Below are 25227 nucleotides of genomic sequence, written 5' to 3' on the forward strand. Positions count from 1 at the left end.
AAGGATAATCCAGGAAATTATAGGTCGGTGAGCCTTCCATCAGTGGTAGGGAAATTATTAGAGAGGATTCTTCGGGACAGGATTTACTCCCATTTGGAAACAAATGGACTTATTAGTCAGAGGCAGCATGGTTTTGTGAAGGGGAGGTCGTGTCTCACTAATTTGATTGAGTTTTTTGAGGAAGTGACAAAGATGATTGATGAAGGAAGGGCAGTGGATGTTATCTATATGGACTTCAGTAAAGCCTTTGACAAGGTCCCTCATGGAAGACTGGTACAAAAGATGAAGTCACATGGGATCAGAGGGGAGCTGGCAAGATGGATACAGAACTGGCTCGGTCATAGAAGACAGAGGGTAGCAGTGGAAGGGTGCTTTTCTGAATGGAGGGATGTGACTAGTGGTGTTCCGCAGGGATCAGTGCTGGGACCTTTGCTGTTTGTCGTATATATAAATGATTTAGAGGAAAATGTAGCTGGTCTGATTAGTAAGTTTGCGGATGACACAAAGGTTGGTGGAGTTGCGGATAGTGATGAGGATTGTCAGAGGATACAGCAGGATATAGATCGGTCGGAGACTTGGGCGGAGAAATGGCAGATGGAGTTTAATTCAGACAAATGTGAGGTAATGCAATTTGGAAGGTCTAATGCAGGTGGGAAGTATACAGTAAATGGCAGAACCCTTAGGTCTCTGAAAGTGGCAACACAGGTGGATAAGGTAGTCAAGAAGGCATATGGCATGCATGCCTTCATCGGTTGGGGCATAGAGTATAAAAATAGGCAAGTCATGCTGCAGCTGTACAGAACTTTAGTTAGACAACACTTAGAATATTGCGTGCAATTCTGGTCGCCACACTACCAGAAGGATGTGGAGGCTTTGGAGAGGGTACAGAAGAGGTTTACCAGGATGTTGCCTGGTCTGGAGGGCATTAGCTATGGGGAGAGGTTGGATAAACTCGGATTGTTTTCACTGGAACGACGGAGGTGGAGGGGTGACATGATAGAGGTTTACAAAGTTATGAGCAGTTTGGACAGAGTGGATAGTCAGAAGCTTTTTCCCAGGGTGGAAGAGTCAGTTACTAGGGGACATGGGTTTAAGGTGCGAGGGGCAAAGTTTAGAGGGGATGTGCGAGGCAAGTCCTTTACACAGAGGGTGGTGAGTGCATGGAACTTGTTGCCGGGGGAGGTGGTGGAAGCAGGTACCATAGAGACGTTTAAGAGGCATCTTGACAAATACATGAATAGGATGGGAATAGAGGGATATGGACCCCGGAGGTGCAGAAGGTTTTAGTATCAGCAGGCATCAAGATCAGCGCTGGCTTGGAGGGCCGAATGGTCTGTTCCTGTGCTGTACTGTTCTTTGTTCTTTGTTCTCTGTCTCTCTCTCTCTCTTCCCCTCTCTGTCTCTCCCTTCCTTTCTGCCTGTCTATCGCTGTCTCTCTCTCATTCTCGCTGTCTCTCTCTGACACTGTCTATCTCTCCTTCTGTCCCTCTAGTTCTGTCTCTCTCTGTCTCTCTCTCTGACTCCCTCTTCTTCTCTCTCTGTCTGTATGTCTCTCTCTGTCCCTCTCTCCCTCTGTCACTGTCTCTCTCTGTCTCCCTCTCTCTATCTCTCCCTCACTCTCTCTGTCACTGTCTCTCTCTCACTCACTCTCTCTGTCTTTCTGTCTCTCTCTCTCTCTGTCTGTCTCTATCTCTCTTGCTCTCTCTGCCTGTCGGTTCTTTCTCTCTCTCTGTCTCTTTTCTTCTGTCTCTCTCCTCTATATCTCTGGTCTGTCTCTCTCTCTGGTCCATCTCTCTCTCTGTCTCTCCCTCTCCATCTCTCCCTCTCTTTCCTCCCTCTCTCTCTCTCCCTCCTTCTCTCTCTCTCTGTCACTCTCTCTTCTCTCTCTCTCTCTGCCTCTGCCTCTCTGTCTCTCCCTCTCTGTCTCTGTCTCTCTATGTCACTCTCTCTCTCTGCCTCTGCCTCTCTGTCTCTCCCTCTCTGTCTCTCCCTCTCTATGTCACTCTCTCTCTCTGTCTCTCCTTCTGTCCCTCTCCTTCTGTCTCTCGATCTCTGTCTCTGTCTCTCTCTGTCTCTCTGTCCTTCCCCCCCGCCCCCATCTCGCTCTCTCTCTCTCTCTCTCTCTCCATCTCTAAATCTCTGTCGCTCTAAATCTCTGTTACTCTGTCTCTCTCTGTCTCTATATCTCTCTCTGTCACACTCTGTCACACTGGCAGTCACTCTCTCTCTGTCTCTCTCTCTCTCTGTCTCTCTCTGCTTCTGTCCGTCTCCTTCGGTCTCTCTCTGTCTCACTCTCTCTCTCTGTCTTTCTGTCTGTCTCTCTCACTGTCTCTCTCTCTCTCTCTCTCTCTCTCTCTCTCTCAGCCCCCCTCCTCTATCTGTCTCTCCCTCTCTCTGTCTCTCTCCTTCTGTCTCTCTTTCCTCTATATCTCTGGTCTGTCTCTCTCAGTCTCTCCCTCTCTTTCCTCCCACTCTGTCTCTTCCTCTTTGTCTCTCTCTCTCTCTGTCACTCTGTCACTCTCTCTCTCCCTCTGTCTCTCTGACTCTCACTCTCTCTCTATGTTTCTTCTCTCCATCTGTCACTATCCCTGGCTCCCCTTCTCGCTCTGTGTCTCTCTGTCCCTCTCTTTGTCTCTTTATCACTCTCTTTCTCCCTCTCTCTGTGTCTCTCTTTCTCTGTCTCTCTCTCTGGCTCTCTGTATCCAGCTCTCTGTCCCTCTCTGTCTACCTCTCTCTGCCTCCCACTCTATGTTTCTCTCTGTCTCTATCTCTCTCTCTCTCACACACACTCTCTTTGTCACTCTCCTCTTGCTCTGTGTCTCTCCCTCTGTCTCTCCCTATCTGTCTGTCTGTCTCTCTCTTTCATTAGTGCTGTCTCTCTCTGACACTCTCTGTCTGTCTCTCCTTCTATCTCCGCTCACTCTGTCTCTCCCTTTCTGCCTCTCCCTTTCTGTCTGTCTCTCTCTCTCTCTGTCACTATCGCTGTCTCTCTCTGCCATTCTCTGGCTGTCTCCCCTCTGTCCCAGTCCTTCTCTTTCTCTCTGTCTCACTCTCTCTGTCACTATCTCTCTGTCTCTCTGTCACTCCCTCTATCTGTCTCGCCCTCTCTGTCTCGCCCTCTCTGTCTCGCCCTCTCTGTCTCGCCCTCTCTGTCTCTCCCTCTGTCTCTGACTCTCTCTCTGTCTCTGACTCTCTCTCTGTCTCTCTCTTCTCTCTCTCTCTGTCTCTCTCCCTTTTTTCCTCTCCCTCTCCCTTTCTCCCTCTCCCTCTCTCTCTCTCTCTCTGTCTCTCCCTCTCTGTCTCTCTGCCACTCTCTCTCTTTTCTCTATCGCTGTCACTGTCTCTTTGTCTCTCTGTCCCTCTCTCTCTCTGTCTCACTCTCTATTTAGCTCTATGTATCCTGCTCTCTCTGTCTCTCTCTCTCTCCTTTTGTGTCACTCCTGTATCTCTATGTGCTCTCTCTCTCTCTCTGATCTCTCTGTCTATCTGTCTCTCTCTCTCTCTCTCAGTCTGTCTCTCTCTGTCTCTGTGTGTGTGCGTCTCTCACTCTCTGTCTCTCTGTCTCTGTCTCTCCCTCTCTGTCTCTCTCTGCCTCTCTCACTCTTTGTCTCTCTCTCTCTCTCTCTCTGTCTCTCTGTCACTCCCTCTATCTGTCACTCCCTCTATCTGTCACTCCCTCTATCTGTCTCGCCCTCTCTGTCTCGCCCTCTCTGTCTCGCACTCTCTGTCTCGCCCTCTGTCTCTGACTCTCTCTCTGTCTCTGACTCTCTCTCTGTCTCTCTCTTCTCTCTCTCTCTGTCTCTCTCCCTTTTTTCCTCTCCCTCTCCCTTTCTCCCTCTCCCTCTCTCTCTCTCTCTCTGTCTCTCCCTCTCTGTCTCTCTGCCACTCTCTCTCTTTTCTCTATCGCTGTCACTGTCTCTTTGTCTCTCTGTCCCTCTCTCTCTCTGTCTCACTCTCTATTTAGCTCTATGTATCCTGCTCTCTCTGTCTCTCTCTCTCTCCTTTTGTCTCACTCCTGTATCTCTATGTGCTCTCTCTCTCTCTCTGATCTCTCTGTCTATCTGTCTCTCTCTCTCTCTCTCAGTCTGTCTCTCTCTGTCTCTGTGTGTGTGCATCTCTCACTCTTTGTCTCTCTGTCTCTGTCTCTCCCTCTCTGTCTCTCTCTGCCTCTCTCACTCTTTGTCTCTCTCTCTCTCTCTCTCTTGGTCTCCCTCTCTCTCTGTCTCTCTAAATCTCTGTCACCCTGTCCCTCTCTGTCTGTATCTCTCTCTCTCTGTCTCTCTCTCTGTCACGGTCTCTCTCTCTGCCACTCCTTCTGTCGGTCTCTCCTTCTGTCTCTCTCTGTCTCACTCTCTCTCTCTCACACTCTCTCTTTCTGTCAGTCTCTCTCTTTGTGTGTGTCTCTCTCTCTGCACCCCCCCATGCCGATCAGTCTCTCTCTCTCTCTCTGTCTCTCTCCTTCTCTGTCTCTCCCTCTTTCTCTCTCTCTCACTCTGCCTGTCACTCTCTCTCCGTCACTCTGTCACTCTCTCTCTGTCTCTCTGTCACTCTCTCTCTCTCTATGTTTCTCGCTCGATCTGTCACTCTCTCTGGCTCCCCTTCTCTCTCTGTATCTCTCTGTCCGTCTCTTTGTCTCTCTATCTCTCTCTCTCGCTCTCCTTCTTCCTCTCTCTGTCTCATCTCTCGCTATCTCTTACACTCTCTTTCTCTCCATCTCTCTCTCGCACTCTCTCTCTCTCTTTGTCTCTCTCACTCTTTCTCAGTCTCTCTCTCTAGCTCTCTGTCCCTCTCTATCTCCCTCTCTATGTCACTCTCTGTCTCCCTCTCTATGTCTCTCTGTCTCTATCTCTCTCTCTCTTACACTCTCTGTCTTTCTCCTTCTGTCTCTATTCGTCTGTCTCGCTCCTCTCCCTCTCTGTCTCTCGCTTTCTGTCTGTCTCTCTCTCTTTCATTTGTGCTGTCTCTCTCTGACATTCTTTGACTGACTCTCCTTCTGTCTCGCTTCTCTCACTCTCTGTCTCTCCCTCTTTGTCTCTCCCTTTCTGTCTGTCTGTCTCTCTCTCTTTCTCTGACATTCTCTGTCTGTCTCCCCTCTGTCCTAATCCTTCTCTCTCTCTCTCTGTCTCTCTCTCTCTCTCTCTCTGTCACTCTCTCTCTCGCTCTCTCTGTCTCTTTGTCTCTCTCACTCTGTTCTCTCACTCTGTCTATCTCTCTTTCTCTCACTGCCCCTCTCTCTTTTTCTCAGTCTATCTCTCTAGCTCTCTGTCCCTCTGTCTCTATCTCTCTCTCTCTTACACTCTCTCTCTGTCGCTCTCCTTCAGTCTCTCTCGTCTCCCTCTCTGTCTCTCCCTTTCTGTCTGTCTCTCTCTCTCTCTTTCATTTGTTCTGTCTCTCTCTGACACTCGTTGACTGTCTCTCCTTCTGTCTCTCTCCTCTCACTCTCTGTCTCTCCCTCTTTGTCTCTCCCTGTCTGTCTGTCTCTCTCTGTCTCTCTCTCTCTTTCTCTGACATTCTCTGTCTGTCTCCCCTCTGTCCCAATCCTTCTCTTTCTCTCTGTCTCACTCTCTCTGTCACTATCTCTCTGTCACTCTCTCTCTCTGCCTCTCTCTCTCTGCCTCTCTCTCTCTGCCTCTCTCTCTCTGTTGCTCTCTCTCTGTCTCCCCCTCTCTGTCTCCCCCTCTCTGTCTCCCCCTCTCTGTCTCCCCTCTCTCTGTCACTCTCTCTCTCTCTCACTCTATCTTTCTTCCTCTCCCCCTCTCTCTCTCTCTGTCTCTCTCTGTCTCTCCCCCCTGTCTCTCTCTCTCTGTATCTCTGCTACTCTCTCTCTCTGTCTCTCTGCCACTCTCGCTCTGACACTGTCTCTGTCTCTCAGTCTCTCTCTCTCTCTGTTAAGCTCTCTTTCAATCTCTCTGTCTCTCTGTCTCTCTCTCTCCCACTTCTCTCTCTCACACATTCTCTCTGTGTCGCCTTATCCATCTCTCTTTCTATCTTTGTCTCTCTCCTGCCTCTCTTCTTCTGTCTCTCTCATCTCACTCTCTGTCCCTCCCTCTCTGTCTCTCGCTTTCTGTCTGTCTGTCTCTCTCTGTGAGTCTCTCCCTCTCTGTCACTCCCGCTGTGCCTCACTCTCTCTGACACTCTCTGTCTGTGTCCCTTCTGTCCCTCTTCTTCTGTCTCTCTGTCTGTCTCTCTTTCTGTCCCTATCTCTCTCTGTCGATGTCTCTCTCTGTCTCCCTCTCTCTCCCTGTCTCTCTCTCTCTGTCTCCCTCCCTGTCTGTCTGTCTCTCTCTCTCTATCTCTCTGTCAGTCTCTCTGCCTCTCCCTCTGTCTCTTTCTGTCTGCCTGTCTCCCGCTCTTTCAGTCATTCTCGCTGTCTCTCTCTCTCTGACACGCTCTGTCTGTCTGTCTTTCTGGCCCTCTAGTTCTGTCTGTCTCTCTCTGTCTCCCTCTTCTTCTTCTCTGTATGTCTGTCTCTCTCTCTTTCTCTCTCGCTCTCTGTCCCTCTCTCCCACTGTCGCTGTCTATCTCTGTCTCCCTCTCTCTATCTCTCTCTCTCTTGCTCTCTCTCTTTGTCCCTCTCTCTCTGTCACGCTCTCTTTCAATCTCTCTGTCTCTCTCTCTACCTCAATCTCTCTACCTCAATCTCTCTCTGTCTCTCTCACTCTCTTTCAATCTCTCTGTCTCTATCCCTCCGTCTTTCTCTCTCCTTCTCCATCTCTCTGTCTCTCTCTGCTTCTCTCCTTCTGTCTCTGTTCTTCTGTCTCTCTCCTCTCTCTCTGTCTCCCTCTGCCTCTCCGTCTCTCCCTTCTCTCTCTTTCTGTCTCTCTCTTTGTCTCTGTCTGCCTCTCCCTCTGTCTCTCTGTCTGTCTCTCTCTGTTTCTATCATTCTCGCTGTCTCTCTCTGACACTCTCTGACTGTCTCTCCTTCTGCCCTCTCCTTCTGTCTGTCTCTCTCTCTGTCTGCCTCTTCTTCTTCTCTCTCTGTCTCTTTCTCTCTCTCTCTCACTCGCTCTCATTCTGTCACTCTCTCTCCATCACTCTCTCTCCGTCTCTCCCTTCTCTCTCTTTCCGTCTCTCTCTTTGTCTCTGTCTGCCTCTCCCTCTGTCTCTCTGTCTGTCCCTCTCTGTTTATGTCATTCTCGCTGTCTCTCTCTGACACTCTGTGTATGTCTCTCCTTCTGCCCCTCTCCTTCTGTCTCTCTCTCTCTCTGTCTGTCCCTTCTTTTTCTCTCTCTGTCTCACTCTCTCTCCCTCTGTCTCTGTCTGTCCCTCTCTCCCCCTGTCACTCTCCCTCTGTCTCCTTCTCTCTCCCCCTCTCACTTACTCTCTCTTTCCATCTCCCTCTATCTCACTCTCTCTTTCTCTGTCATTCTCTCTCTGGCTCTGTCTCTCCCTTCTCTCACTCTCTTTGTCTCTGTCTGCCTCTCTGTCTCCCTCTCTCTCACTCTCTCTCCCTTTCTCTCTCTCTCTCTCACTCACTCTCACTCTCTGCCTGTGTCACTCTCTCTCTCTCTCTATGTCACTATCTCTCTGTCACTCACGATCTCTCTCTCTGTCTCTCTCTCCCTCCCTCCCTGTCTCTCTCTCTGTCCCTATCTCCCTCTCTGTCTCTCTCCTTCTGTATCTCTCCTCTAGCTCTCTGTATCTTCCTCTCTGTCTGTCTGTGTCTCTCTCTCTGCCATTCACGCTGTCTCTCTTTGACACTCTCTATCTGTCTCTCCATCTTTCCCTCTCCTTCTGTCTCTCTCTGTCACTCATTCCCTTTGTCTCCCTGTCTGCCTCTCTCTCTCTTTCTCTGTCTCTCTCCTTCTGTCTCTCCATCTCTCTCTGTCTCTCTCTCTCTGTCTCTCTGTCTCTCTGTCTCTCTGTCTCTCTGTCACTCTGTCACTCTGTCACTCTGTCACTCTCTCTCTGTCTCTCACTTTGTCTCTGTCCACCTCTTGCTCTGTCTCTCTATCTTTCACACTCTCTCTCTCTCCCTCTTTCTCTGTGTCTGTTTGTCTGTATCTCTCTGGCTCCCTCTCTCTCAGTCTGTCTCTCTTTCTCTCTGTCTCCCTCTCTCTCTCTCTCTGTCTCCCTCTCTCTCTTTCTCTCTCTCTTTCTCTCTCTCTTTCTCTCTCTCTGTCTCTCTGTCATTCTCACTCTCTCTCTGTCTCTCTCTCTGTCTCTCTCTCTCTGTCTCTGTGTCTCTCATTCTGTCACTCTCTCTGTTTCTCAATCACTCTCTCTCTGTCTCTATCTCCCTCTCTCTGTCTCTCCTTCTGTTTCTCCCTTCTCACTCTCTGTCTCTTCCTCTCCGTCTCCCCCTTTCTGTCTGTCTGACTCTCAGTCTGTCTCTCTCTCTCTGACATTTGTGCTGTCTCCCTCTGACACTCTCTGCCTGTCTCTTCTTCTGTCTCTCTCTGTCTCTTCCTCTGTCTGTCTGTCTCTCTCTCTCTCTCTCTGTCTCTCTCTCGTCTCACTCTTTCTCTCTCTGTCTCTTCCTGCCTCTTCCTCTCTGTCTCTTCCTCTCTCTCCCTGTCTCTCTCTTCTCTCTCTCTCATTCTCCCTCTTCCCCTCTCTGTCTCTCCCTTTCTGTCTGCCTGTCTCTCTCTCTCTCTCTCTCTCTCTCTGTCAGTCTCGCTCTCTCTCTGACACTCTCTGTCTGTCCCTCCTTCTGTCCCTCTAGTTCTGTTCCTCTCTGACTCCCTCTCTCTCTGTCTCCCTCTCTCTCTCTCTCTGTCTCTCTCTCTGTCTCTCTCTCTCTGTCTCTATCTCCCTCGCTCTGTCTCTCCTTCTGTCTCTCTCCTCTCACTCTCTGTCTCTCCCTCTCCGTCTCCCCCTTTCTGTCTGTCTGACTCTCAGTCTGTCTCTCTCTCTCTCTGTGACATTTGTGCTGTCTCCCTCTGACACTCTCTGCCTGTCTCTCCTTCTGTCTCTCTCTGTCTGTCTGTCTCTCTCTCTGTCTCTCTCTCGTCTCACTCTCTCTCTGTCTCTTCCTGCCTCTTCCTCTCTCCCTCTCCCTCTCTGTCTCTCTCCCTCTCTCTCTCTGTCTCTCTCTTCTCTCTCTCTCTCTCTCTCTCATTCTCCCTCTTCCCCTCTCTGTCTCTCCCTTTCTGTCTGCCTGTCTCTCTCTCTCTGACACTCTCTGTCTGTCCCTCCTTCTGTCCCTCTAGTTCTGTTCTTCTCTGACTCCCTCTTTCTCTGTCTCTCTCTCTCTCTCTCTCTCTCTCCCTCTCCCTCTCCCTCTCCCTCTCTCTCACTCTCACTCTCACTCTCACTCTCTGTCTCCATCACTCTTTCTCAAGAGAGGGACTGAGAGACACCAGTCAGTGTAGAGATACCTCCCTGAGAGTGAAACGAGAGACACCAGACACTGTACCGCTATCTCCCTGAGAGTGAGTAACTGAGAGACACCAGACACTGTACCGCTATCTCCCTGAGAGTGAGTAACTGAGTGACACCAGTCACTGTACAGATGTGACTCGGAGAGAGGGGGACTGAGAGACACCATTCAGTGTACAGATATCTCCCTGGTGAAGAAGGACTGAGAGATACCAGTAAGTGTACAGGTATCTCCCTGAGAGTGAGCGAGTGAGAGAAACCAGTCAATGCCGAGATACCTCCCTGAGATGTGAAACGAGAGACACCAGACACTGTAGACATGCCTCCCTGACAGAGGATTGAGAGACACCAGACACCGTACCAATATGTCCCTGAGAGTGAGAGACTGCGAGACAACAGTCTGTGTATGGATATCTCCCTGAGAGAGAGGGACTGAGAGACACCCGTCACTGTACAGATATCCCCCTGAGAGTGAGAGATACCAGACACTGTACAGATATCTCACTGTGGGAGTGGGACTGAGAGACACCTGTAAGTGGACAGATATCTCCCTGAGAGTGAGTCTTAGATTCACGAGACACTATACCGATATTTCCGAAAGTGAGACTGACACTAGTCACTGTACAGATGTGACCCTGAGAGAGAGGGACTGAGAGACACCAGTCTGTGCACAGATATCACCCCGAGAGTGAGACTGATAGGCACCAGACACTGTACCGATATCTCCCTGAGAATGAGAGGCTGAGAGACACCAGACCGTATCGATATCTCTGAGAGGAAGACAAAGTGACACCAGACACCGTAGCGATATTTTTATTTTATTTATTTAGAGATACAGCACTGAAACAGGCCCTTCGGCCCACCGAGTCTGTGCCGACCATCAACCACCCATTTTATACTAATCCTACACTAATTCCATATTCCTACCACATCCCCACCTGTCCCTATATTTCCCTACCACCTACCTATACTAGGGGCAATTTATAAAGGCCAATTTACCTATCAACCTGCAAGTCTTTGGCATGTGGGAGGAAACCGGAGCACCCGGAGGAAACCCACGCAGGCACAGGGAGAACTTGCAAACTCCACACAGGCAGGACCCGGAATTGAACCCGGGTCGCTGGAGCTGTGAGGCTGCGGTGCTAACCACTGCGCCACTGTGCCGCCCTTGAGAGTGAGACTGAGAGACACCAGTCACTTTACAGATGTGACCCAGAGAGAAAGGGACTGAGAGTTACCAGTAAATGGAAAGATATCTCCCTGAGAGTGAGTCTTAGAGACACCAGACACTGTACCGATATCTCTCTGAGAGTGAGACTGAGAGACACGAGACACGAGACACTGTACCGATATCTCCGAGAGTGAGGCTAACTGACACTAGTCACTGTACAGTTGTCACCCTGAGAGCGAGGGACTGAGAGATACCAGTCTGTGTACAGACATCTCCCCGAGAGTGAGACTGATAGGCACCAGACACTGCACCGATATCTCCCTGAGAGTGAGAGACACCAGTCAGTGTACAGATATCTCCCTGAGAGTGAGACTGAGAGACACCAGTCAGTGTACAGATATCTCCCTGAGAATGAGAGTCTGAGAGATATCAGACACTGTACCGATATCCCCCTGAAAGTGAGACTGAGAGATACCAGACTCTGTACTGATATCTCCTGAGGGAGAGGGTCTGAGAGACACCAGTCAGTGTACAGATATCTCCCTGAGAGTGAAAGTAAGAGACATCAGACACTGTACCGATATCTCCCTGAGAGTAACTGAGAGACACCAATCACTGTACAGATATCTCCCTGAGACAGAGGTGACTCAGAAAGGCCTGTACTATAAAGATATCTCCCTGAGAGTGAGAGTGAGACACCAGACACTGTACCGATATCTCCCTGAGGGAGAGGGACTGAGCGACTCCAGTCAGTGTAGGATATCTCCCTGAGTGTGAGCGAGTGAGAGAAACCAATCAGTGCAGAGATACCTCACTGAGAGTGAAACGAGAGACACCAGACACTGTACCGCTATCTCCCTGAGAGTGAGACTGAGAGACATCAGTCACTGTACTGATATCACCTGCAGTGAGGTACTGAGAGGCACCAGATAGTGTACAGATATCTCCCTGAGAGTGAGAGACTGGGAGACACCAGTCAGTGTACAGATCTCTCGTGAGTCAGGGGAAGAGACACACCAGTCAGTGAACAGATAGATCCCTGACAGTGAGACTGAGAGACACCAGACACTGTACTGATATCTCCCTGAGGAAGAGTGGGTGAGAAGCACCAGACAGCCTGACAGGCACTGGCTATCCAGTCTGACACTGTTAATATCTGTGGGTTCTCCAGACTGACACTTGAAAAATTTGTGCTTTATGCAGTCTGACACTATTAATATGTCAGTTATATAGTCTGACACTGTTAATATCTGTGGGCTTTTCAGTCCAACATTGCTAATATCTGAGCATTATCCAGCATTATGAGGGAGGCGGTGGCGTAGTGGTATTGTCACTGGACTAGTAACCCAGAGACCCTGGGTATTGCTCTGGGGACATGGGTCTGAATCCCACCACAGCAGAAGGTAGAATTTGAATTCAATTAATAAGCTTGGAATTTAAAAAAAAAAAAAGCTAGTCTAATGATGGCCATGAAACCATTGTCAATTGTTGTAAAAACCCATCTGGTTCACTAATGTCCTTTAGGGAAGGAAATCTGCTGTCCTTACCTGATCTGGCCTATGACTCCAGACCCATAGCAAAAAGGTTGACTCTTACATGCCCTCTGAAATGGCCTAGCAAGCCACTCAGTTGTACCTAACCGCTCCGAAGTCAATAAAAAGGAAGGAAACCAGACGGACCACCCGGCATCGACCTTGGCACCGGAAATGACTACGGCAAACCCAGCCTTGTCGACCCTGCAAAGTCCTCTTGACTAACATCTGGGGGCTTGTGCCAAAGTTGGGAGAGCTGTCCCACAGACTAGTCAAGCAACAGCCTGACATAGTCATACTCACAGAATCATTCCTTCCAGACACTGTCCCAGACACTGGTATCACCAGCCCCGGGTATGTCCTCTCCCACCGGCAGGACAGACCCAGCAAAGGTGGTGGCACAGTGCTATACAGTAGGGAGGGAGTTGCCCTGGGAGTCCTCAACATCGACTCTGGACCCCATGAAGTCTCATGGCATCAGGTCAAACATGGGCAAGGAAACCTCCTGTTGATTACTACCTACCGCCCTCCCTCAGCTTATCAGTACTAAGTCAGTACTCCTCCATGTTGAACAGCACTTGGAGGAAGCATGAAGGGGGGCAAGGGCACAGAATGTACTCTGGGTGGGGTCTTCAATGTCCATCACCAAGTGTGGCTCGGTAGCACCACTACTGACCGATCTGGGCGAGTCCTATAGGATTTATCTGCTAGACTGGGTCTGCAGCAGGTGGTGAGGGAACCAACAAGAGGGAAAAACATACGTGACCTTGTCCTCACCAATCTGCCTGCTGCAGATGCATCTGTCCATGACTGTATTGGTAGGGGTGACGACCGCATAGTCCTTGTGGAGACAAAGTCTCGCCTTCACATTCAGTATACCGTCCATCGTGTTGTGTGGCACTACCACCATGCTAAGTGGGATAGGATTAGAACAGATCTAGCAATGCAAAACTGGGCATCCATGAGGCACTGTGGGCCATCAGCAGCAGCAGAATTGTACTCAACCACAATCTGTAACCTCATGGCCCGGCATATCCCCCACTCCACCATTACCATCAAGCCAGGAGACCAACCCTGGTTCAATGAAGAGTGCAGGAGGGAATGCCAGGAGCAGCACCAGGCATACCTCAAAATGAGGTGACAACCAGGTGAAGCTACAACCCAGGACTACTTGCATTCCAAACTGCATAAGCAGCATGCGATAGACAGAGCTAAGCGATCCCATAACCAACGGAGCAGATCTAAGCTCTGCAGTCCTGCCACATCCAGCCATGAATGGTGGTGGACAATGAAACAACTAACTGGAGGAGGTGGCTCCACAAACATCCCCATCCTCAATGATGGGGGAGCCAGCACAGCAGTGCAAAAGATAAGGCTGAAGCATTTGCAACAATCTTCAGCCAGAAGTGCTGAGTTGATGATCCATCTCGGCCTCCTCCTGAAGTCCCCAGCATCACAGATGCCAGACTTCAGCCAATTCGATTCATGCAGCGTGATTTCAGGAAACAACTGAAGGCACTGGATACTGCAAAGGCTATGGGCCCTGACAATATTCCGGCAATAGTACTGAAGACCTGTGCTCCAGAACTTGCCGCACCACTAGCCAAGCTGTTCCAGTACAGCTACAACACTGGCAATACCCTGCAATGTGAAAAACTGCCCGGGTATGTGCTGCACACAAAAAGCAGGACAAGTCCAACCCGGCCAATTATCGCCCCATCAGTCTATTCTCAATCATCAGTAAAGTGATGGAAGGTGTCATCAACAGTGCCATCAAGCAGCACTTGCTTAGCAATAACCCGCTCAGTGACGCTCAGTTTGGGTTCTGCCAGGGCCACTCAGCTCCGGACCTCATTACAGCCTTGTTTCAAACATGGACAAAAGAGCTGAACTCAAGAGGTGATGTGAGAGTGACTGCCCTTGACATCAAGGCAGCATTTGACCGAGTATGACATCAAGGAGCCCTAGCAAAACTGAGGTCAATGGGAATCAGGGGGAAAACCCTCCGCTGGTTGGAGTCATACCTAGCACAAAGGAAGATGGTTGTGTTTGTTGGAGGTCAATCATCTGAGCTCCAGGGCACCACTGCAGGAGTTCCTCAGGGTAGTGTCCTAGGCCCAACCATTTTCAGCTGCTTCATCAATGACCTTCCTTCAATCATAAGGTCAGAAGTGGGGATGTTCGCTGATGATTGCACAATGTTCAGCACCATTCATGACTCCTAAGGTACTGAAGCAGTCCGTGTAGAAATGCAGCAAGATCTGGACAATATCCAGCCTTGGGCTGATAAGTGGCAAGTGACATTCATGCCACAAAAGTGCCAGGCAATAACGATCTCCAACAAGAGAGAATCTAACCATCTCCCCTTGACATTCAATGACATTACCATCGCTGAATCCCCCACTATCAACATCCTAGGGGATACCATTGACCAGAAGCTGAACTGGAGTAGCCATATAAATACCGTGGCTACAAGAGCAGGTCAGAAGCTAGGAATCCTGCGGCAAGTAACTCACCTCCTGACTCCCCAAAGCCTGTCCACCATCTACAAGGCACAAGTCAGGAGTGTGATGGAATACTCTCCACTTGCCTGGGTGGGTGCAGCTCCAACAGCACTCGAGAAGCTCGACACCATCCAGGACAAAGCAGCCCATTTGATTGGCACCCCATACACAAACATTCACTCCCTCCACCACCAACGCACAGTGGCAACTCTATGTACCATCTACAAGATGCACTGCAGCAACGCACCAAGGCTCCTTAGACAGCACCTTCCAAACCCGTGACCTCTACCAACTAGAAGGCGAAGGGCAGCAAATGCATGGGAACACCACAACCTGCAAGTTCCCCTCCAAGTCACACACCATCCTGACCTGCAACTATATTGCCGTTCCTTCACTGTCACTGGGTCAAAATCCTGGAACTCCCTTCCTAACAGCACTGTTGGTGTACCTACCTCACATGGACTGCAGCGGTTCAAGAAGGCAGCTCACCACCACTTTCTCAAGGGCGATTAGGGATGGGCAATAAATGCTGGCCTGGCCAGCGATGCCCACATCCCATGCATGAATAAAAAAAAGTCCGACATTGTTAATAGCTATGGGTTCTCCAGTCTGAAACTGTTAATATCTGTGATTTATCCAGTCTGAAACTGTTAATATCTGTGATTTATCCAGTCTGAGACTGTTAATATCTGTGGGGTTTCCAGTCTGACACTGGGCGGCACAGTGGCGCAGTGGTTAGCACCGCAGCCTCACAGCTCCAGCGACCCGGGTTCAATTCCGGGTACTGCCTGTTTGGAGTTTGCAAGTTCTCCCTGTTTCTCCGTGGGTTTCCTCCCACATGCCAAAGACTTGCAGGTTGATAGGTAAATTGGCCATTATAAATTGCCCCTAGTATAGGTAGATGGTAGGGAAAATATAGGGACAGGTGGGGATGTGGTAGGAATATGGAATTAGTGTAGGATTAGTATAAATGGGTGGTTGATGGTCGGCACAGACTCGGTGGGCTGAAGGGCCTGTTTCAGTGCTGTATCTCTAAAACTAAAACTAAAAACTAATATCCGTGGCTTATCCAGTCTGACACTCATTATAGCTGTCAGTTATCCAGTCTGATACTGTTAATACCTGTGGGTTATCCAGTCTGACAGTGTTAATATCTGGGGGTAGGGGAGGTCTCCAGTCTGACACGATGAATATCTATGGATTTTCGAATCAGACACAATAAATATCTTCGGGTTCTCCATTCTGACAATGTTATTATCTGTGGATTATCCAATCTGACAGTATTAATATCAGTTGGTTTTGCAGACTGACACTATTAAATCAGTGGGTAATCCAGTCTGACTCTGTCATTATCTATGGGTAATCCAGTCTGACACTATTGATTACTGTGGGTTATACAGTTTGACACTGGTAAAGCTGTGCGTGATCCAGTCTGACACTGTTAATATATTTGGGTTATCCAGTCTGATACTGTTAATATTTGGGGGATTTCCAGTCGGACACTTTTAGGATCTGTGGGTTTTCAGTCTTGCACTGTTAATATCTGTGGGTTATCCAGTCTGACATGGTAAATATCTGTGGGTTATCCAGTCTCCTCTTCTTCTTTGGCCTCCTTGTCTCGAAAGACAATGGGTAAGCACCTGGAGGTGGTCAGTGGTTTGTGAAGCAGCACCTGGAGTGGCGAGAAAGGCCAATTCTCGAGTGACAGACTCTTCCACAAGTGCGACAGATAAAATTGGTTGTCGGGGCTGTTACACAGTTGGCTCTCCCCTTGCGCTTCTGTCTTTTTTCCTGCCAACTGCTAAGTCTCTTCGACTCGCCACACTTTAGCCCCGCCTTTATAGCTGCCCGCCAGCTCTGGCAATCGTTGGCAACTGACTCCCAAGACTTGTGATCAATGTCACAGGACTTCATGTCGCGTTTGCAGACATCTTTAAAGCGGAGAAATGGACGGCCGGTGGGTCTGATACCAGTGGCGAGCTCGCTGGACAAAGAACAAAGAGCAAAGAACAGAACAGCACAGGAACAGGCCATTCGGCCCTCCAAGCCTGCGCCGATCTTGATGGCTGCCTAAACTAAAACCTTCTGCACTTCCGGGGACCGTATCCCTCTATTCCCATCCTATTCATGTATTTGTCAAGATGCCTCTTAGACGTCGCTATCGCACCTGCTTCCACCACCTCCCCTGGCAGCAAGTTCCAGGCACTCACCACCCTCTGTGAAAAGAACTTGCCTCGCACATCCCCTCTAAACTTTGTCCCTCGCACCTTAAACCTATGTCCCCTAGTAACTGACTCTTCCACCCTGGGAAAAAGCTTCTGACTATCCACTCTGTCCATGCCGCTCATAACTTTGTAAACCTCTATCATGTCGCCCATTCCACCTCCGTCGTTCCAGTGAAAACAATCTAAGTTTATCCAACCTCTCCTCATAGCTAATTCCCTCCAGACCAGGCAACATCCTGGCAAACCTCTTCTGTACCCTCTCCAAAGCCTCCACATCCTTCTGGTAGTGTGGCGACCAGAATTGCACACAATATTCTAAGTGTGGCCTAACTAAAGTTCTGTACAGCTGCAGCATGGCTTGCCAATTTTTATACTCTATGCCCCGACCGATGAAGGCAAGCATGCCGTATGCCTTCTTGACTGCCTTATCCACCTGCGTTGCCACTTTCAGTGACTTGTGGACCTGTATGCCCAAATCTCTCTGCCTGTCAATACTCCTAAGGGTTCTGCCATTTACTGTATACTTCCCACCTGCATTAGACCTTCCAAAATGCATTACCTCACATTTGTCCGTATTCAACTCCATCTGCCATTTCTCTGCCCAAGTCTCCAACCGATGTGTACAGTGTGTCCTTGCGGATCCTGCCGAGTTCCATGCGGCTCACATGGCCAAGCCATCTCAAGCGCCGCTGGCTCAGTAGGGTGTACATGCTGGGGATGTTGGCCGCCTCGAGGACTACTGTGTTGGAGATACGGTCCTGCCACCTGATGCCAAGGATTCTCCGGAGGCAGCGAAAATGGTATGAATTGAGACGTCGCTCTTGGCTGACATACGTTGTCCAGGCCTCGCTGCTGTAGAGCAAGGTACTGAGGACACAGGCTTGATACATTCGGACTTTTGTGTTCCGTGCCAGTGGGCCATTTTCCCACACTCTCTTGGCCAGTCTGGACATAGCAGTGGAAGCCTTTCCCATGCGCTTGTTGATTTCTGCATCGTGAGACAGGTTACTGGTGATAGCTGAGCCTAGGTAGGTGAACTCTTGAACCACTTCCAGAGCGTGGTCACCGATATTGATGGATGGAGTATTTCTGATGTCCTGTCCCATGATGTTTGTTTTCTTGAGGCTGATGGTTCAGCCAAATTCGTTGCAGGCAGCCACAATCCTGTCGATGAGTATCTGCAGGCACTCTTCAGTGTGAGATGTTAATGCAGCATCGTCAGCAAAGAGGAGTTCCCTGATGAGGACTTTCTGTACTTTGGTCTTCGCTCTTAGACGGGCAAGGTTGAACAACCTGCCACCTGATCCTGTGTGGAGGAAAATTCCTTCTTCTGAAGAGTTGAACACATGTGAGAGCAGCAGGGAGAAGAAGATCCCAAACAGTGTGGGTGCGAGAAAACAGCCCTGTTTCACGCCACTCAGGATAGGAAAGGGGTCTGATGAGACACCGCTATGCTGTATTGTGCCTTTCATATTGTCATGGAATAAGGTGATGATACTTATTAGCTTTGGTGGACATCCGATCTTTTCTAGTAGTCTGAAGAGACCATGTCTGCTGATGAGGTCAAAGGCTTTGGTGAGACCAATGAAAGCAACGTAGAGGGGCATCTGCTGTTCGCGGCATTTCTCCTGTAGCTGGTGAAGGGTGTCAATGGTGGATCTCTCTGCTCGAAAGCCACACTGTGCCTCAGGGTAGACACGCTCAGCCAGCTTCTGCAGCCTGTTTAAAGCGACTCAAGCGAAGACTTTCCGCACTATGCTGAGCAGGGAGATTCCACGGTAGTCGTTGCAGTCACCGCGGTCACCCTTGTTCTTATCAAGGGTGATGATATTGGCATCGCACATGTCCTGTGGTACTACTCCCTCATCCCAGCACAGGCAAAGCAGCTCGTACAGTGCTGAAAGTGTAGCAGGCTTGACACTGTTGATTATTTCAGGGGTAATGCCGTCCTTCCCAGGGGCTTTTCCGCTGGCTAGAGAATCAATGGCATCACAGAGTTCCGATTTTGTTGGCTGTACGTCCAGCTCATCCATGACTGGCAGAGACAGGGTTGCATTGAGGGCGGTCTCAGTGACAACATTTTCCCTGAAGTACAGTTCTAGGTAGTGTTCCACCCAGCGGTCCATTTGCTTGCATTGGTCAGTGATTGTGTCCCCTGATTTAGATTTGAGGGGGGCAATCTTCTTGATGGTTGGCCCAAAATCTCTCTTAATGCCATCATACATTCCTCTGATTATTCCGGTGTTGGAGGCCAGCTGAATATGACTGCATAGGTGTTGCCAGTAGTCATTTGCGCAGTGCCTGGCTGTTCTTTGTGCAGCTTTAAGTGCTACGGATGTTAACTCGCTGGGGGCTTTCTTGTATTTCAGCAGTGCAATGCGCTTAGCGGCTATGACAGGTTCCAGCTCTTCAATGAGAGATTGAAACAAGTCTGCATTCTGCTTCACACGTTTGCCGTAAGTGGTCATTGCTGAGTCATAGATGGCGTCTCTGATGTGGGCCCACTTGGTCTCTGCATCCCCTGTAGGAGTGTTTTGAAGGGCTTTTTCAAGTGAATTTAGAAACTTATTTAACAGCTGTGGATGAGAAATTCTACTAGTGTTGATGCGCGGGCGGCCCTTCTACTTGGAGTGATGCAGCTTCTTTGGTTTGAGTCTAACCTTGCTGCACACCAGGGAGTGGTCGGTGTCGCAGTCCACACTGTGGAAGCTGCGTGTGATTTGAACACTGTTTAAAGAGGCTCGCCTTGTGACAATGAGGTCCAGCTGGTACCAACGACGTGATCTTGGGTGCCTCCAAGAAACCGGGTGACAGGATTTAGTGTGAAAGAATGAGTTGGTGATGCAGAGGTTATGAAAGGTACACAACTCAAGCAGTCTCTGTCCATTCTCATTCATCCTTCCAATGCCATAGCACCCAAGGCAGGAGGGCCATGTGTCATGGTCGGCCTCAACCCTGGCATTAAAGTCCCCCAGCAGGAACAGGTGTTCGGTATTGGGGATGCTGCTCATGATATTATGGTGTTCTTCGTAGAACTGGTCTTTAGCTTCAGGTGGGGAGCGGAATGTTGGAGCATAGATTCTGAGTAGGTGTACTGGACCAGAGGCAGTGAGCAGTCGGATGGACAGTATGCGTTCTGAGCCATTTGAGGGTGGCTCTATCATGCTCAGCAAAGAGTTTCTGATGGCTAAGCCCACTCCATGCTGTCTTGGTTCTTCAGGATCCCTACCCTGCTAGAAGCAGGTGTAGTCTTGCTCTCTTAGAGATTCACTTGCAAGGAGGCGAGTCTCCTGAAGTGCTGCAATGTCTACATTGAGTCTACTGAGCTCGTTGTTAATGATGGTGGTCTTCCGAGAATCGTTGATTTGTGTAAGGTCTTCCGACAGGCCAGGACACACAGTTCTGACGTTCCAACTTGCAAAACGAAGGGCTGGTACCTTCTTTCCTTTTTTTGTCGTGCTGTTTGATGTGGTGTTACAGTCCACTTGTCGGGCAATGACCCTGAGGTCCAAGCACCCATTGAAGCAGGTGGACTGTGGAGGGACAGAATCTTCCTGACCGAGGGCTGCCCGCTTTGAGGCTGGCGGTAGCAGTCCAGTGAGATGCGATGACCTCTCCCACCAACAAAGGTAACCCATGGCGCCCAATCTCTAGGCCAATTGAGCTGGACCTATAACCCGTAACTGCTGTCTTCCGTGTTGTGTCAGTCGCTGTGAGACGACTATGGAATGACCTCTCCATTGCGCATGCCTGGGCGGATGTATGGATGTTGTGAGTTGCCCAAACGTCAAAACCCCTCTCTCGGCCATCCTGGTGGGGTCCAAAGGAGTTCAGAGCACGACATTTGGCACCGGTATAGCTGCAGGAACTGCCGGAAACATGCCAATGCTGACACATAACTGCCTACGGGGTTCCGCTCCAGATTTTCTGTTTGCGATTACTCCCTTAGCCTTGGTCTCTCCCGAGATGCCCACAAGGCAGTGGGGTTGTTAGGGCCCCTGCACAGGGATAAGTGGATGCTGGTGGGAGGAGGTGGGGGAAAGGGGGTGCGAGGGGGTGTTGTTAAGTGGGTGGGAGGGGGGTGCGGGGGGGAGGGGGTGGGGGAAGGGGGTGCAGGTAATAAAACATTTCATCAGCTCCCACCATTGTCCACTAGTGATCCTCACACACTCAGAGCGGCCTCCTCCCTGGAGCCTGGCATGGCCGCGCTGCCCTTCATTCTCGACACTCTGGACGGACAACTGAGTTTCCCACCGGCTCGGGAGCAGCGACCTCACTCCTTCATCTTTCAGGCGTTCACCAATAAATCTGGCTTCCTGGAGTGTATGTGGCCCTCAAGGTCGTCGGACGGGCTCCCCGAACACAGTCATATTACAACACAGATTTTTAAATTGGGAGTCCCTGAACTCGAGCCTGTGAAGCTGTCAGAATTTATGTAATTGTTGATTTACCAGCACATTAGTTTCGTTGTTTCATCGAAATGAACTTTGGGTACCTGACCCCAAGTTTATGGACATTAGGACAGGAGTTCTGTTTTTGACAGGTGGTCTCCTACAGAAAAGTTTTGAAAATCACTCCAGCAGCAGCCAATACCATCCTTGGTCCATTGTAGTGTGTTGTAATATATTCCATCAGGTCATTCCGAGTTATAGTTTTGATGTTTTCCGTAGGTCCCAGGATGGTGCGGCCTAATGCCGTGGTCTGATAAGCTGTTGCATGCAGATAATCAAAGACTACTTCCTGAAGATTGGTTTCAACATTTTGCATTTCCCTTCGAATAACTCCTCGCTCACGTTCAATCTCAGCCGCTTCCAAGGTGCTGTTCTGGATAATATCTGCAAGGATTTCTACAGCCCTGGGTAGATCTTTAGAAAATGCTTTAGCATAATACACTGTTTGTTCTCTAGATGTGTATGCATTTAAATGGGCTCCCATGCTCTCGATTTCAAGTTACAAGTCTAGCTGAGAGCTTTTCTTTGTGCCTTTGAAAGCCACGTGCTCCAAGAAATGAGCTGTTCCATTGTTCTTCTCATTTTCATAGCGGCTGTACAGAGTCTTCAGACGTCACTCGTAGCCAATTTTACAGAACAGTAACATTTGCTTCTGGAATATTCAGAATAACGAGTGCAGGTGTTGCTTGAGTGGCCTGGAATCGGCTCCAGTTGTATCGGATGGGGTACATATCCAGTCTGACACTGTTAATATCAGTTGATTAGCCAGTCTGACACTGTTAATATCTGTTAGTTATAAAGTCTGACATTGTTATTATCTGTGGGCTCTCCAGTCTGACACTGTTAATATCTGTGGGTTATCAAGCCTGATAATGTTAATATCTGTGGGTTATCCACTCTGACACTGTTAATATCTGTGGGTTATCAAGCCTGACACTTTTAATATCTGTGGGTTATCCACTCTGACACTGTTAATATCTGTGGGTTATCAAGCCTGATAATGTTAATATCTGTGGGTTAGCCTCTCTGACACTGTTAATATCTGTGGGCTATCCAGTCTGATGTTGTTAATATTTGTGGGATTTCCAGTCGCACACTGTTAATATCTGTGGGTTATCCAGTCTGACGCCGTTAATATCTGTGGGTTATCCATTCTGATGTTAATAGTAGTTGGATTTTCAGTCGGAGACTGTTAATACCTTTGGGTTATCTAGACTGACACTGTTAGTATCTGTGTATCATCCAGACTGACACTGTTAGTATCTGTGGGATATACAGTCTGACACTGTTAATAGAACATAGAACATAGAACAGTACAGCACAGTACAGGCCCTTCGGCCCACGATGTTGTGCCGACCCTTTAACCTACTCTAAGATCAAACTACCTACATACCCTTCATTCTACTATCATCCATGTACTATCCAAGAGTCGCTTAAATGTCCCTAATGTATCTGCATCTACTACCACCGCTGGCAGTGCATTCCATGCACTCACCACTCTCTGTGTAAAGAACCTACCTCTGACATCTCCCCTAAACCTTCATCCAATCACCTTAAAATTATGCCCCCTGGGAAATAGTCTCTGGCTATCCACTCTATCTATGCCTCTCATCATCATGTACACCTCTATCAAGTCATCTCTCATCCTTCTTCGCTCCAATGAGAAAAGCCCTAGCTCCCTCAATCTTTCTTCATAAGACATGCCCTCCAGTCCAGGCAGCATCCTGGTAAATCTCCTCTGCACCCTCTCTAAAGCTTCCACATCCTTCCTATAATGAGGCGACCAGAACTGAACATAATATTCCAAGTGTGGTCTAACCAGGGCTCTATAGAGCTGCAGCATAACCTCGTGGCTCTTAAACTCAATCCCCCTGTTAATGAAAGCCAACACCCCATACGCCTTCTTAACACCCCTATCAACTTGGGTGGCAACTTTGAGGGATCTATGGACGTGTACCCCAAGATCCCTCTGTTCCTCCACACTGCCAAGAATCCTGCATTCAAATTCGACCTTCCAAAATGAATCACTTCACACTTTTCCAGGTTGAACTCCATCTGTCACTTCTCAGCCCAGCTCTGCATTCTGTCAATGTCCCGTTGCAACCTCCAACAGCCCTCCACACTATCCACAACTCCAGCAACCTGTGTGTCATAGGCAAACTTACTAACCCAGCCTTCCACTTCCTCATCCAAGTCATTTATAAAAATCACAAAGAGCAGAGGTCCCAGAACAGATCCCTGTGGAACACCACTGGTCACCGAGCTCCATGCTGAATACTTTCCATCTACTACCACCCTCTGTCTTCTATGGGCCAGCCAAGTCTGTATCCAGACAGCCAAATTTCCCTGTGTCCCATGCCTCCTTACTTTCTGAATGAGCCTACCATGGGGAATCTTATCAAACGCCTTGCTAAAATCCATATACACCACATCCACTGCTCTTCCTTCATCAATGTGTTTTGTCACATCTTCAAAGAATTCAATAAGGCTTGTGAGGCATGACCTGCCCCTCACAAAGCCATGCTGACTATTTCTAATCAAACTATGCTTTTTCAAATAATCATAAATCCTGTCTCTCAGAATCCTCTCCAATAATTTGCCCACCACCGACATAAGACTGACTGGTCTGTAATTCCCAGAGTTATCCCTATTCTCTTTCCTGAACAAGGGAATAACATTTGCCACCCTCCAATCATCTGCTACTACTCCAGTGGACAGTGAGGACGCAAAGATCATCGCCAAAGGCGCGGAAATCTCTTCCTCTCTTCCCGTAATAACCTTGGGTATATCCCGTCTGGCCCCGGGAACATATCTATCATCATGTCTTTCAAAATTTCCAGCACATCCTCCTTCTTAACATCAACCTGTTCAAGCATATCAGCCTGTTTCACGCTGTCCTCACAAACGACAAGGTCCCTCTCACTAGTAAATACTGAAGCAAAGTATTCATTTAGGACCTCCCTACCTCCTCCGACTCCAGGCACAAGTTCCCTCCAATATCCATGATCGGCCCTACCCTCACTCTGGCCATCCTCTTGTTCCTCACATAAGTGTAGAACGCCTTGGGATTTTCCTTAATCCTAACCGCCAAGACTTTTTCATGTCCCCTTCCAGCTCTCCTAAGTCCATTCTTCAGTTCCTTCCTGGCTACCTTGTAACCCTCTAGAGCCCTGTCTGATCCTTGCTTCCTCAACCTTAAGTAAGCTTCCTTCTTCCTCTTGACTAGCTGTTCCACATCTCTTGTCATCCAAGGTTCCTTCACCCTACCATCCCTTCCTTGCCTCATTGGGACAAACCTATCCAGCAGTCGCAGCAAGTGATCCCTAAACAACCTCCACATTTCTGTCATGCATTTCCATGAGAACATCTGTTCCCAATTTATGCTCCCCAGTTCCTGCCTAATAGCATTGTAATTCACCCTCCCCCAATTAAATATTTTCCCATCCCGTCTGCTCCTATTCCTCTCCATGACTATAGTAAAGGTCAGGGAGTTGTGATCACTATCACCAAAATGCTCTCCCACCAAGAGATCTGCCACTTGGCCTGGTTCATTGCCAAGCACCAAATCCAACATAGCCTCCCCTCTAGTCGGCCTATCTACATATTGAGTCAGGAAACCTTCCAGGACACACCTGACAAAATCTGCTCCATCCAAACTATTTGCACTAAGGAGGTTCCAATCAATATTAGGGAAGTTGAAGTCACCCATGACAACAACCCTGTTACTTCTGCACCTTTCCAAAATCTGCCTCCCAATCTGTTCCTCTGTGTCTCTGTTGCTATTGGGGGGTCTATAGAAAACTCCCAATAAAGTGACTGCTCCTTTCCTGTTTCTGACTTCCACCCATAATGACTCAGTAGACAAACCCTCCTCGACGACCTCCCTTTCTGCAGCTGTGATACTATCCCTGATTAGCAATGCCACTCCCCCACCTCTTTTACCTCCCTCCCTATTCCTTTTGAAACATCTAAACCCTGGAACATCCAACATCCATTCCTGCCCCTGTGATATCCAAGTCTCCG

Source organism: Heterodontus francisci, chromosome 1 (assembly GCF_036365525.1).
Source record: "Heterodontus francisci isolate sHetFra1 chromosome 1, sHetFra1.hap1, whole genome shotgun sequence".
In the NCBI taxonomy this organism is placed as follows: Eukaryota; Metazoa; Chordata; class Chondrichthyes; order Heterodontiformes; family Heterodontidae; genus Heterodontus; species Heterodontus francisci.